This window comes from Cyprinodon tularosa, unplaced genomic scaffold, assembly GCF_016077235.1.
Source record: "Cyprinodon tularosa strain WSP-4 unplaced genomic scaffold, ASM1607723v1 ctg174, whole genome shotgun sequence".
Taxonomy (NCBI): Eukaryota; Metazoa; Chordata; class Actinopteri; order Cyprinodontiformes; family Cyprinodontidae; genus Cyprinodon; species Cyprinodon tularosa.
In genome coordinates this window covers 58,539-74,619 of record NW_024038565.1, presented here as the reverse complement: position 1 = coordinate 74,619, position 16,081 = coordinate 58,539, and positions in this window count along the sequence as shown.

Here is a 16,081-nt window from a genome sequence, read left to right as displayed (position 1 = left end):
AGATGAAAGAAGGAAATTCTAGAAACCTCTTTGATATGGGATTTAAATGACAGGTCCTGATCAAAAATAACACCAAGATTTTTTACTTTATTATCTGAAATCAGTTTAATCCCATCCAAATGAAGTGACTGGCTAATCAGTTTCTTTTTCAGAGACTCTGGTCCAAAGACTATAACTTCTGTTTTGTCTGCATTCAGAAGCAGAAAATTAAGAGTCATCCAGGTTTTTATGTCTTCAAGACATGCCTGTAATCTATGTAATGGGTTAGCTTCATCTGGATTTATAGACAGATATAGCTGGGTATCATCAGCATAACAGTGGAAATTAATCCCATGCTGTCTAATAATTCTACCAATTGGGAGCATGTATAAAGTAAAGAGAATTGGTCCTAGCACTGATCCCTGTGGTACTCCACAGGTAACCTTTGAGCGTGTTGAAGATCTATCATTAACATGAACAAACTGAATTCGATCAGATAGATAAGATTTAAACCAGTCTAGTGCTGTTCCTTTAATTCCAACAAAATATTCAAGTCTTTCTAAAAGAATATTATGGTCAACTGTATCAAATGCAGCACTAAGATCCAACAGGACGAGCACAGATACAAGTCCATTATCTGAGGCCATGAGAATATCATTAGTGACTTTCACCAGAGCTGTTTCAGTGCTATGATGAGCTCTAAAGCCAGACTGAAACTCTTCAAAAAGTTCATTATGGTGGAAGTGATCGCAAACTTGTTTGGCAACTACTTTCTCAAGAATTTTGGATAAGAAAGGAAGATTGGATATAGGTCTATAATTGACCAAGTCATCTGGGTCAAGAGACGGTTTCTTAAGCAGAGGTTTAATTACAGCAATCTTAAAAGCTTTAGGTACATATCCCTGTAACAGAGATAGATTAATCACATCTAAAATGGAGGAGGAGATCAAAGGGAATACCTCCTTAAATAACCTGGTTGGAACTGGATCTAACATACAAGTTGAAGGCTTAGATGAAGACAATAATTTTGCTAATTCAGAGAGTTCAACTGGATCAAAGCAGTCTAAACCCGGTTCAGATTCCATGACTACCTCAGGTACAATCGCGGATAGAGGAGTGCTTATGATCTTATTTTTAATAAGATCAATCTTATTTATAAAGAATCCCATAAAATCATTGCTGCTAAGAGCAGGTGGAATGGACGGTTCAACAGAGCTATGGCTCTGGGTGAGTTTGGCAACTGTATTAAAAAGAAATCTAGGATTATTCTTATTCTCCTCTATTAATGAGGAGAAGTATGCTGCTCTTGCTTTACAAAGGGTCCTCTTATACAGCAGTAAACCATTTTTCCAGACTAGGAAGGACTCTCGCAGGCCTGTGGAGCGATATTTTCTCTCCAGTTTCCTAGCATTTTGCTTCAAAGTACGCAGCTCTGCATTAAACCAAGGAGCAAGCTTTCTATTTTTAACGGTTTTCATTTTCAAAGGAGCTGCGTTGTCTAAGGCAATACGCAGAGAACTAGCAACCCCCTCAACAAAATCATCAACCTGTGAAGGGGAATAAGCTAAGCTTTTGCACTCTGCAGCACTGCTCAGTGACACAGAGCAGAGAGAAAGTGAAGCAGATTCTTTAAAATTTATAACTGCACTATCTGATAAAGATCTACTAAAATTGAACCTTCTTTTGGGGGAGGAGAACTCTGTTAAAGTAATCCTGAAGGTTATTAGAAAGTGGTCAGAGAGGACAGGGTTGTGAGGAAATACTGTTATTTCTTCACATTCTATGCCGTATGTCAGCACAAGATCCAAAGTATGAAGATGAGAATGCGTGGGACTATTCACATTTTGAACAAAGCCAATAGTGTCTAAGATAGCATTAAAGGCTGCTCTTAAGCTATCGCCTTCAATGTCAGCATGGATGTTAAAATCTCCCACTATGATGACCCTGTCAGTATTTAATACCAAATCAGAAAGGAACTCTGAAAACTCATCTAAAAATTCAGAGTAAGGACCTGGTGGACGATACAAAGTTACAAAAAGAAGAGGTTTTCTTGCCTTGAAATTTGGATCAGGGAAATTAAGGGTTAAATGTTCAAAAGAGTTGTAGGAATTAATTGTTTTGGGAGTAATCAGTAAGTCAGACTCGAAGATTGTTGCTACTCCTCCTCCTCGCCCAGAACTTCTGGGGATGTGAAAATTTAAATAGCTTGAAGGAGTTGCCTCATTTATGCTCACATAATCCTCTTGCTGCAGCCAGGTTTCTGTAAGGCAAAACAAGTCAATGTGATTATCACAAATCAAGTCATTAACTAGTAGACTTTTAGAGGAAAACGATCTTATGTTAAACAGACCGCATTTAATTGTTTTAACTTTTTCCCCAATTGGAGTTATTTTGATTTTAATTAGATTATCATGATTTACTCCTTTGGGAATCTTTGCTAATTTATTAGATTTTGGTCGTGGGCAAGACACTGTCTGGATGGAGTAAAGAGTGGGTAACAGTAGAGAAGCTGCAGAGATGTGTGTTAAACTACAACTCTGCTTCCTGGTCTGCACCCTGGGTGGTCAGGGTTTTGGAGGACTAATAAATGTGGCCAGATTCCTAGAAAGAAGAGCTGCACCATCCAAAGTGGGATGGATGCCGTCTCTCCGAATCAGACCAGGCTTTCCCCAAAAGGATTGCCAATTATTAATGTAGCCCACGTTGTTTTCAGGGCACCACCTAGACAACCAGCGATTGAATGACGACATGCGGCTAAACATGTCATCACTGGTCAGATCAGGGAGGGGACCAGAGAAAATTACGGAGTCCGACATTTTTTTGGCAAACTTACACACCGAAGCAACACTAATTTTAGTGACCTCCGATCGGCGTAACCGGGTGTCATTACCACCAGCGTGAATAACAATCTTACTGTATTTAACCTTATCCTTAGCCAGTAGTTTCAGGTAGGATTTGATGTCGCCCGTTCTGGCCCCCGGCAAACATTTGACTATGGTCCCTGGTGTCTCTAATGCCACGTTTCTGACTATGGAGCTGCCAATCACCAGAGTGGGCTTCTCAGTGGGTGTGTCACTGAGTGGGGAAAACCGGTTAGAAACGTGAACGGGTTGGTGGTGACCAGTGGGCAGAGATCCACGACTACGCTTTCTGCGTACAGTTACCCAATCGCCTGGCTGCTCAGGCACTTTTGGAGGACAGCTACGTGGGGGGCCTACTTCAACAGCCTGAAGCCTGGATTCTAACTCCGACACCCTCGCCTCCAAAGCTACAAAAATACTACACTTATTACACATCCCATTATCACTAAAGGAGGCAGAGGAATAACTGAACATCTGACACAGAGAGCAGGAGAGAGGAGAGGAAGAAGGAAGAGTTGGAAAAGAGTCAAGGGAGGGAGAGAGAGAAGCCATAGCAATGCTAAGCTAGCGCTAGCCTAGGCTAGCTACTTCTTGCTATCAGAAATAAAACCGTGTGAAACTGACAAGTGCTCAGTAGAAAAGTGCAGCAGAAGGTGCTATGTTTTAAAGTAGTCAGTTAGAGTTACTTAGATACAGAGATATCACAGAGAAAATAACTTAACTTCAGATGGAGATCCTCTGAACAGCTGCACACTCAGTTGCACACTCAGTTAATCCAAACAGGAAGTGAACAGGTCCAAACAGCTATAAATACCAAATAATGGTTATTTTTGTTTTTTTTTAACTAATAAGATTTCCCTCCACACACACACAGGCTGTGCTTGCCTGCTCACAGAAAGAGTGGGTCATCGTCATGTTGGTCAAGGCTCTCTATGGCAGGTTCAGCAACTAAGGGAGCTAATTCCAGCGTGATCAACCTGCGCTGTCCATACCGGAGCATGTTCATTTGCAGTCTGGACGCTGAGGGTAAACATGCAGTGGCTCTGACTGCAGCGCTGAGAGGGACTCCTGCGGAAGCGGGAGAGCGGGTTGGAACGGGGGAGGCGCCCCACGGCAGCACCTGCCGCTGGAGGACAAGATTAGGAGGGATAGGTGCTTTCATGTAAGAGTCTCCAAAAGCCACCACTGACACCAGAAAAGTCGCTAGATTTGTCGCTTGCCACTTTTTTGGAAAGAGTCGCTGGAGTGGTCTGAAAAGTCGCTAAATATAGTGAAAAAGTCGCTGAGATGGCAACACTGTGTGGCGCTTGTGGTTTGGTCATGGAGAAATATTAACAAAACTATTAGCTATTTGTTTCAACAATATTTACAACTTAGACAGCTGCAAAATTCAAATATGATTCAGAATTAATAAAAGGATACCTACTTGTTTAATTCTCTCCACACTCTCTGTGGACTCTTTTGAGTTGCCTCATCCAAGTGTCCCAGAGACCTGAATCAAGTATCTAAGGTGGTACATTTGGGTAAGTCATTTTAAAGTGCAGGATCTGTGCATCTCTGCTCCAGCTCATTCCTAATGGCTTCTTTGACATCTCTCATTGTCGGGCTGTCATCATTAGACTTTGCTAATGAGTTCAGGATGTACATTTTAAGTGGCAGAATAGGAAATGGAGGCTGTTGGAGATGATGCTTCACACCTCATGATTGTTTTAGATTTCAGGGTTTTCATGACTCCAACAAGATTTTCAGAAAGTGTGTGGTCATCATGAGAGACTGGAGTGTCGTCGGCCATTTCAGCATACATAGCAGCTGTTTTTTGATGGTATCTTTCCATCATATCATGGAAGAAGTTCCACCTACTTGGAAGCTGCTGCTTTGCCTTTAGACTTAGACAGATTTAATTGTTATTTTGTACACACAGAGTGTATACAAAAAAATGAAATTTCTTTCAGTACAGCTCTCATGACATCTTCATTTCTGAAGTGCAGCAACGATAAAATGTTAAACATGGTGATCGAATGTAAACATAAGATTGGTATATGATTTACAGTCTTTCCGACATTCAGTGCTTTTTTTCCATTTTATTCAACATTTAGCAGCAGCAATTTTACACAGCTACGGCTGTGCTTTTTTGAAAGAATGTGACCATTTTACTAGTCTTTGCTAGGAGGTATAAAACATTCTGCACTTCTATTCCTTTCTGAGCAACTAGAATAATTGAATGTGTAAAGCATACAGTTTGTGGCCTCAACCCAGATGCTGCAATAGCATTACCCATGATCCTGGATTGTCAGTTATCACAGGTATAGTTGCATTTTATCGTATTAACTTCCAATATTTCACAGCTTCTGAAAGAACTTTAGCTAAGTCGTCGGAGGAGTGACTGTTAATGAGGTGTGTCTGCAAACTGCTTTTCATCTGCCATTCAGGATCAACAGCTATGTGAATTTCTGGACGTCGCTGTCATACTCTGTGGTCTAGATGGAGGTCTGTTTTTCTTTCTCTCCCTCCTCTGCAGGGCTGGACAGGCAGGTGAGTTCCATCAGAGCTAATTACCAGCCGTCATAAGGATCTGAAACCATGAGGAGGGCTTCATTTTGTTTACGCTTCAGCGTGGTACAGACAAAAACCTTGTTAACCCTATTTTGTGTGAGACCTTATCCTAACCTCGTCCTTGTCATTTCCTTCTAGAAAACCATCCAGTGAAAGACCTGGAAACCCACGCCTGGGATCAGAATCAGAAAGACTCCTGGAAGCATTCTTATACCAGAGAAGAACCCCAGATCCATCAATCAGCCCTCCTGCCTGTGCTCACCTGCAGGTCCACCCTCCAACAAACCCACATAGAGATAGAATCTGGATTTGCACCAACAACCCGGACAGCTGAACAGCACTTCTCCCCCCAGACCAAGCCCAAGCCATCACCTCAGTAAGTTTACCATCCAAACATAAATTTCACAAATCCCAAAGCTCAAGTTTTTCACCATCCTCCCTATCTTTCCCAGCAGAGGTCACAAGATGCCGAACCAGCTGGTATTCAATCATGTTTCTCTCCATTTTTTCGATAAACTTTTTTCTAAATATACCAACTGTCTCAGTTATTGCACCAATTAAGAGTCACACGTTCAAAATATGACAGAACGAACTGACCAGCCTGACTCTAGGGCACAATTACTAAATGCAGTATCCTATCAGGGTTTACTGCTTGGTCAAACTTTAATTCAGACAATGATCCAATAACAGACACAAGTCATGCAAACAAATAACACCCTAACCCAAGAGTTTCAGGATATGAAGGCCAAGTTAGATTCAAATCCACCAACCTCTGTTTCTTCTCCAGTGACCAGCCCTCCTGTAGCTTCCACTTGTTGAAGACAGATCCAAGCCAAGTTGAGGCAGTCATCAACTGGCCAACCCTAGAGAACCAAAAACAACTCCAGCACTTCCTAGGGTTTGTGAACTTCTACCTTGTCTTCATCAAGAACTACAGTGTGATTGCCTCACCCCTCACCCTCCTCACTTCCATCAAGAGGACGTTCCAGTGGTCATCTGAAGCTGACCAAGCGTTCTGGTTGCTTAAGGAGAGGTTCTCTCAGGCTCCTATTTTGACCTATCCAGATCCTACTGCCCAGTTCACCATGGAGGTTGATGCCTCCAATTCTGGAGTTGGGGGAGTCCTTTCCCAGACGTCACCCTCTGATGGAAAGCTTCACCCATGCGCCTTCTTCTCCTGACGCTTCTCTGCTGCTGAGAGGAATTACAATGTGGGGGACCAAGAACTCCTGGCTATTAAATTGGCCTTGGAAGAGTGGCGCCACTGGTTGAAGGGGACGGAACTGCCTATCATCATCTGGACTGACCAAAGGAACCTTGCCTACATCCAATCCACCAGACGACTGAACCCCCACCAGAGCTGTTGGTCCCTGTCCTTTTCACGATTCAATTTCATAATCACCTTACACCCCATTTCCAAGAACGCCAGACCAGATGCTCTTTCCAGACTATTCACCCCCTCGGATGAGACCAAGGAACCTGTGCCCATAGTCCCTGTGTTGTGGGTTCCATCACCTTGGACCAGGAGCAACAGATAAGACGGGCCCAAGAAAAGGAACCAGACCCCGGAGGCGGACCTTCCCGAAGGTTGTACGTACTGTCTTCTGTACATTCAAAGTTATTCGCTGGGTCCATCCCTCCAAATTCTCAGGTCACCCTGGTTCGAGTCACACTATTGCTTTTATCAGGCGATATTTTGTTACTGGCCTTCCTCCATAAAACAGCAAGACTGTTATCCTTTCCATAATTGACAGATTTTCCAAAGCATGCCACCTAGTAGCCTTATCTCAACTCCCTTCAGCTCATCAGACAGCCACATTACTTTTCAATCACGTCTAAAGACTCCATGGCCTTCCTGCTGAAATAGTTTCAGATTGTGATCCGCAATTCATCTCCCAGGTAGGGCGCGACTTCTGCCATTGTTTAGGAGCTAAAGCCTCTCTCTCATCTGGTTATCACCCCCAATTCAATGGACAATGCGAGCGGGTCAACCAAGAGATTGAAAACACCCTCCGCTGTCTTTGCTCACATAACCCACATACATGGAGCCAACAGTTAGCCTGGGTGGAATATTCCCACAACTCCATGTTTCAGCTGCAACCGGAGTCTCCACGTTTTGAAGCATCACTCAGCTACCAACCATATCTCCTCCCCGCATCTTTTCCTGAATCCGTCCCCACATCAGTCAGATCTCATCTCCTACATTGTCGTAAGGTTTGGGAGCAGACTCAAGCAGCACTTGAATGCACTACCACCCAGAATAAGAACACTGCCGACCGTTAACGCCTTCCTGCACTGACTTACACCCCCGGACAAGAGGTATGGCTTTCAGCCAAAGATTTTCCATTGAAAGCTATCTCTAAGAAAATGGCACACAGGTTCCTCGGCCCATTCACTATTGACCTTATCATCAGTCCCACTGCTGTTCGCCTCAGGCTTCCTCCTCATCTTCGTGTTTGTACCACATTCCATGTTTCCCAGATTAAACCCATCTCCAGCCAGTTGAGCCCACCTACAAGGCACCCTCCACCTGCCCGGGTTGTGGATGGCCATCCGGCTTTTACTGTCCCAAGAATTTTGGGTTCCAGATGAATGTTCTTGGGTTCCTCGTTCTTCTGTTTTAGATCCAGCTTTTATTGTTGATTTCGAGGCCTCATCTGTCAGACGGTCACCAGTGGGCATCCGTTAATGGGGGGGGGGTGCTGTCATACTCTGTGGTCTAGGTGCAGGTCTGTTTTTCTTTCTCTCCCTCCTCTGCAGGGCTGGATGAGCAGGTGCGTTACATCAGAGCTAATTACCAGCCTTCATAAGGAGCTGAAACCAGGAGGAGGGCTTCAGATCATTTATGCTTCAGCGTGGTACAGAGCAACACCTTGTTAACCCTATTTTGTGTGAGACCTTATCCTAACCTCGTCCTTGTCATTTACTTCTAGAAAACCATCCAGTGAAAGACCTGGAAACCCACTCCTGGGATCAGAATCAGAAAGACTCCTGAAAACATTCTTATACCAGAGAAGAACCCCGGATCCATCTTTCAGCCCTCCTGCCTGTGCTCGCCTGCAGGTCCACTCTCCAACAAACCCACATAGAGAGAGAATCTGGATCTGCGCCAACAACCTGGATAGCTGAACAGCACTTCTCCCCACAGACCAAGCCCAAGCTAACCTGACAACAGCCAGATGCATGTCTTGCTCCGCCTAGCTCCACTCACATACATCTGGGACACCGTTCATTGAAAGTGATTTCCCCAACCGAATTTATGGTCTGGCCAATCAGGACGCGGGGGGGGTGTGTCCTGCATGTGACGTAGTGGAGAAGCGAGTTCTGTAAGTCGTTCGTCTATACTTTTTTGGTTGGCTTCTTTTTTTAAAATAAGTCTGCTGTGCACAATGTTGCCTTTTATCCGCACATTTTCATGGCACAAACGACATTGATCATTTACCGACATTGCACTGATTCCACTGTTGCTATATCCAAGATGTCAGCTGTTCTGTTTTGTATTTTTCCTGCGTAGCTCTCACAGCATCACGGGTTAGCTTCGGTGTGAGTGGTTGAAATAGCACGTCGATAAAGATGACAGACAAGTGGCTTATCCAATCATAGAGTTTTGATAAGGCCCAGCCTTCAGTAAAGGCAATTCCTATGGCGGTGTCCCAGATGTATGTGAGTGGAGCTAGGCGGAGCGAGACATGCATCTGGCTGTTGTCAGGTTAAGCCCAAGCCACCACCTCATTGAGTATACCATCCAAACATAATTTTCACAAATCCCAAAGCTCATGTTTTTCACTATCCTCCCTATCTTTCCCAGCAGAGCTCACAAGACCCCCAACCAGCTGAAATTCAGTCTTATTCATCTCCATTATTTCAATAAATTTTTTTCTAAATATACCAACTGTCTCAGTTATTGTGTCCATTCAGAGTCACGCGTTCAAAATATGACAGACCAGCTCTTTGCTGTAAGAGCAACAGCAGGTGCTGCTGACACTTCTATTTCTAATGTAGCTTTTTTCTTATTGTACAAAGCAGGAAGGTCTGTGGACGTGAAATAGGTTCATGAAGGAACCTTGTAAACGGGCTCAAGTACTCACAGCATTTCCTGAAACCCAGTGTTGTCTACAACAGAAAAGGGTAGCATTTTAACTACTTCTTTTGTCCTCTTTCAATCAATGGCTATCTAAAAAATTCTGGTAAAGTTTGTAGCATGTGTGCTTGCTGTTGTTTTTTGTCTGGTTCCACATGTTTTCACACCTGAATGATGTCAGCATTAAAGTACAGTCCTATTGATCATGTTTCTGTGGATGTAGTTCAGCTTTTATTGGCACTATTGCGTTTTTTTTACACAACGTGCTTACCATGTGCATCATACTTCATATAAAAACCAAAACAGTCCGAAATGCCAGATCTGAATGATGGTGGAGGAACTTTGATTTCAAGTAAAGCCTCTTCTCAATACCTTGAATGAATGCATGTGCTCGACAATGCAACCTAGGTGGAGTAGTCTAACAAAGAGTGCTTCACCTGTTGAAAACTTGATAATATAAAAATATGTTGTTCAATATACACAAACCAAAATGAAAGCACTGCATTGAACAGTTCAATACAGATACATGTATTGTTGCAAACCAGATGGATGGATGGATTGAATCACATTATAATGGAATTACATTATATTTTCTTATACTTCTATTTATCTATTGTATGTCATGAATAGCACTAAGACTTTTAAAAAGGTAGTATTAAAGAATTTAAGAAAGCAGATCATAAAAGAGCAGAGCAATGACAATCCCATGAAAATCTAATGTGCTTCCTCTATAAACATGCATGAGGCAGCAGTGGTGGTGGCATCCTGTACAGGAAGTTGCACAGAGGGAGATCATGTATTAAATAGACTTCCATCCTCAAATATTCATTGGCAGAGATTTACTCATTAATCTTTCATTATCTCTCTGTTTTGCATATATCAGGGTCTTGGGGCAACTATTGATTAATATCTCCTTCAGCCCATATCTTCTTGCGTCAGAGCAGTGGTCTTTCATGCTCATATTTTCCATATGCAAATTTGTCAATATTGAACCTTTTAATTTTTATATATCAGTTTTTGTATTGTTTTTAGATTTTAATTTAAAAAGATCATCAAACTTTTAAAAAGACAGTATAATGCCTCTTAAAGGACTGAGTGTTTTATTATTATTACTATACCAAATTAGGTTTAAAAAAAAACATTGCAGTTTGACACTGAATCTATTGCATACGTTACATTTACAGTACATGAAGAACTTCTTAGATTATTTTTAGATTACACATAAATAGATTCATTAATTAATTAAAATTAATTATTTTAAGGATAGGCTTAGGATTCACTCGATTATAACATCCGAAGCGAGGCTGCAAACAGCAACTTCGTATTTACTGTGTAAAAGAAGACAGAATCAACATGAGGAGGGACCTTGAGAGGATGCGCAGGGTTTATATATTAGAACACGGGCGGATGTACCATTAGGCGAAACTAGGCAGTTGCCTAGGGCCCCAAGTTCCTGGGGAACACATAAAACTCTGTTCACATGTATGTTTAATACAGCTTTTACTAATTTGTGCATATTATTAATTACTTTTTAATAAAAATCCGTTCGCAAAAATGCCATCAGAATACTTATGATATTAAGTGTGTCTCGGGGCCCCACTTCAGTGTCCACCACATTGGATCAGTCCATTTCCTGCGCATGTGCAGAAAGGTCTAAAAAAACCCAGCAGTAAACCATTTGAAAACAAATGGCGTGAAGATCTGTGTCACCAACTTAACGCTTTTTTTTTTTGTTGTTGCTATATTTAGTGACTTTTGAGACCCCTCTAGCGCCAAATCTAGCAACTTTTTTCAGTTATAGGAGACTTTGGCAACAACATATAAAAGTTTCTGCTCTCCAGAGCAAGTACATGCGTAACCCCGCCCCCTGCTCTCCTCTCTTGTCTGCTGTGATGACTGATGCAGGGCAGGCTGTCTGCATGCTGCACTGCAGTAGACAGAAAGATCCTTTTAAACTTTGAATACTGGTTGAAAATGAAATGCACAGCTATTACTAATCTTGCTCAAGTTTACAAAATAATTGATAAAACCATTTTTATAAAAAATTAACTGGTGCCTAATTAAATTTCTCCCTCTTTCTACTAATCCATTTTCTGCATCGCTTTTTTCGTGAGGTTTTTACATTGCTTGGCTAACAACTAAGGGTGAATTACTGACAATAATTGGTATGGGGTGTTGAACTAAATGGCTGAAATATATGTATTTTATTTATTTGCTTCTTTCAATAAAAAAATAATACTCATAAAAATAATAATACTCATACAGGTTTTTCCCTTCCAGCTATCGTTCTGCACTGCTTTGACAGACAAAGATTAATTGCAGGGATTCTGAATCTCCTATAGCTGGATGATATCAAATATGAAGATTGGGTGATTGCGTCAAATAGCGCCTTATTGGACTTAGACGGCATTCACACTGCAAGCCTTGATGATTAATTCCGATTTTTTTGCGTTGCCGTTCCATCCATTTTCTGACACGCCTAATCCCAAGTGGGGTGCCTATCTCCAGCTGTCAATAGGCGAAAGGCGGGGTACACCCTGTACAGGTCGCCAGTCCATCGCAGGGCAATACAGAGACCAACAGGACAAACAACCATTCACACACACACACTCACACCTAAGGATAATTTAGATAACCCAATTAACCTAACAGTCATGTTTTTGAACTGTGGGAAGAAGCCGGAGTACCCAGAGAAAACCCACTCATGCTCAGGGGGAACATGCAAACTCTATGCAGAAAGACCCCAGGCCAGGAATTTAACCCCTTCTTGTTGCAAGGCAGCAGTGCTACCCACTGCGCCACTGAGCAGCCCGCATCACAGGCCCCTACAGGTAATAAGGGCCTGCTATTGCCTCAGTCGAAAAATTGACCCATGATCTTTATGAAAACCCAGACAAATTCTGGAGGATCTGGAACCCACTGCAATCTTTCTTACAGAGACTGTGCTTTTTTCCCCTCTTCTTTATCCTCTCTTTTTACATTCAGTATATCACCAATTTGGCTGTCTGACAGTTTCTACTCCTTTCAACCATGCCCGGGAATGTGTTTGCATTTTGTGTATGTAAGCTGTATGTATGTTTTTATTGGGACACTGTAGTGCTCATTGTTGATTTGGGGGTGATGTTTACATAAAGTTATGAAAAAAAAAGAAGAAAGAAAAACACTATTACCACTTAGATTAGAAGGGAACGGGCAGGCTCAGTGGTTGAGAGGCAGAACAGGTTAGGATCAGGGAATCAGAAACACCAAGGAACTCCAAAACAGTCTCACTGCTGGCTAGAGAGAACAAGAATAATATAGCCCTGATGATTGGATGCAAGCCCCTTAAATAGAGGAAGGAGCAGGTGGATCAGATGAACAGTGATGAGAAACCAGGCAGGGTTAGACAGGCAAATGGAGTTAGTAATTAAGCCAGTCATCAAGATCATGACAACAGCAGCATGTGATTAACAACTGATGCGAAGATCTTGCAATCAAAAACAGTGTAGTTTTGTTCGGTTCACAGTGAGTAATGACAATGACTCACGGATGCATTAGTAAGTAGCAGCATTATTTAATAAAGCACACTTCTTTGCGTTCTTTTACAAGAAATTTATGGGGACCTCAGTAATTTTTAAAGTCTTACTTCTGCCTTGCACACATATTATGGGTATTAGTAATGCCCATAATCATCAACACATGAATCAATGGTCTCTGTTGAGTTAACCTTGACCCTGTAATGACAAATTATAACATTAAGGCTACATTAGTAGACCAAAGAGAATATTTGATTAGGCTGCCATTTTTGGGGGGTTTTAGTTATGACTTTATTTGTAACAAACAGTTCATTAACTTGTCAAAACAATTGCACCATCAACACAATGATTTATATAGTCTATTTGAAATGTTATTTTTTATGAGTTATTTTTTTACTCAGTGAATGTGTGCAAGGCATATGCAGAACATTTATATGTCCCATCCTCCTTGCTGACTAAAATTTGGTGCTGCACATGCTGCTTGAGTAGGCATCAGGTACACAATCGCTGTGGAGGGCCTTATAATACACATGTGATTGGTTGAAGACCGGACTTAATATGGCCAACCCTCTGCCGGAACGCACAAACGGAGTAAGTAATGGGTGTGGGGAGGGAGTAGAGACTGATTGGGGAAGGCAAATATATTACACAGAGATGAGAGCTGAGGATAATGGCAGATTTTAATGGAAGACGAGTTTAAAATCAGGTGGAACGCCTGGTTACCTTGAAAGCAAAATTAATTGCTACAGAATTTTCTGAACTCGCAAAATCTGGAAAATGCATCTTGCCCGAAGGCAAGAGGTGTTTTAGCCTGGATGCAGAAATGTTTCGCACCAATGAACTGGCGTGGCTTGTATGACGTCAGCTAAGTGGAAGGCTGAAGCAAAACAAACATGGCTGAGCTGGTTTTAGCTTGAATGCCTTCTATATTTCTTTTGTGAAAATTGAACAAAAGGATGTGATTATTGCCTTTGCGGATGGGAAGGTGTTTCCATGTTTCTCCAGACTTTATTTACTAAGAGTTAGATTTTTCAGCTAAGTTGGGTAGTTGTGATGGATCAAAAATGCAATACATCATAGCTGCTACTGCTGCTAAGTTTGGCTAAAACTTTGACGAAGGAGGCAGGGGCCAGTTGGTGATTTACACAAAAAGCTCAAATAACTGTACTGAACGTCTTTTCCTTTTGTGAAAACGTTTCTTAAGAGCGTTCCCAGAAGGATACTGTGTAGAATTCAAGTTGAAATACACATAAACTATCTGGCTTATGCCAGATTGAAATCCTGCACCTCTCACACCAGTTGCATAACCAGCTAGTGTCCACAGCATCTGATCATCATCAGATGATGGAACATACTTTTTATCTCAATTATAACTAGAAAAGAAAAGAGTCAGAGAGCACAGACCTCCACCAAGCAGGACATTTTTCCACCAACTGTGAATTGGTCTATGATCTGGATCATTACCAAATTTAAATGAATTGTTTCTTGGCATTAGGCACACTTCTGGTAAAAGAAAATTCAATGAAATCCATTCATAAGTTTTCTATTGATATTGCCACACTCTGGTTTGGTGGAGAATTTATTTTTATTGTTCCTCCTATCACACAATGTTAGAGAATCTATTAAAACATTCCTGCATCCAAAATATGATCTGGACCATCACCAAAATTGAATGGATTGGCATGAAGGACACCTCTGATAAAAATGTAATTAAAATCCTACCTCAACTTTTCAAGTTATTTGGTACAGAGATAGACAAATACACACACAAATTCCCCTAAAACATAACATCCTTGGCAGAGTTAACTAATCATTTTTCAGCTTTTCCCAGATTGAATATTATGGTTTTTAGTCTTCCTGTAATCTTATTCATTTACCTTTTATTGATCTGTCAGGAACAAAAAAAAATACCCTTGACTGTTATAACCCTATACAACACTAAACACCAAGCCTAAATAAAAATAATAGTGTTGAGAAAATATGTCCATTGTTGATGATTATCATTTTAGTTCAATAAGTATATTAAAAATGTATTGGGAATTCTAATCAGCCCATGTTGTTTGTATGTACTTTGTGTAATGACACTATTATAGCAGCAAACAGAATTTCAAAGAAACTAAAGAAAGTATAAATGTAAAAACCCAGATAAATATTATTTTAAAATTATGTACCAGATTAATGTAAAAACAAAATAAATGCTAAAAATGAGTTAGTTTCAAACATGTGAAAACATTATGCAGCCAAGAGATTATGTAATTCTGATACATAAATGTTGTGCCTTAATGTGGAAGAGCAACATGTTAGGCTGATTCATCCACTCCAGACTCTACAGTTTGAATTGTGAATGCTTTCTGGGTGGGAAGTAAAACGTCTTCCAAGTAGGAAAAAAAAGTCCAGTGGCAAGTTTTAAAATTTTTTTTTTGGAAAACCAAACTACTTTGCCAAAAACCAGGGACTGAGTCGAAATGCCCTCAGCTCCTAAGAGTGCAAAACCTGAATATAGATTTTCTATTAGAAGTGGACCATGACTATAAAACAGTGATTTACTTCACAATAAAATGAGGTGAGGCTGTCAAATAGAACAATATAAAACATGTAAAAGTCTACTAAAAGTTCTCAAAGTTTTAGTGACTCATTAATCACGATGAGCTGAAGTCCCTGATGTAGGAGCCTTTCGCCCACTCTGCGAATTTGCCTGTCATGCAAAATATTTTAGCTAGACGATCAAAAGCAGATAAACTTGTCTTGTCTTGTGTTTGGTGTGAATACATCTCAATAAATCCAAGGAGCCTTGATTGGGTAAAATGAATGCAAGTATTACCTTTAGAGGAAATTGCAAAACTATAAATTTTCTCTACCACATATTATTTCAATAGCTTGATCTCTAACTGTTCTTTCTTTTGATGAAATCAGAAATACTTTAATGAAATGACAAGTAAACCACTGTCCCCTGGATACCATAATGCCGAATGCAGGTGTAGTAGCTAATAGTTCTGTCATCAGATAATGTCATTGTAATTTATAAATTTGAGTAATATGTAATGAGGTCACCTAATAACATGGAAAATTGATTCTAAGTAAAATAAATGTAG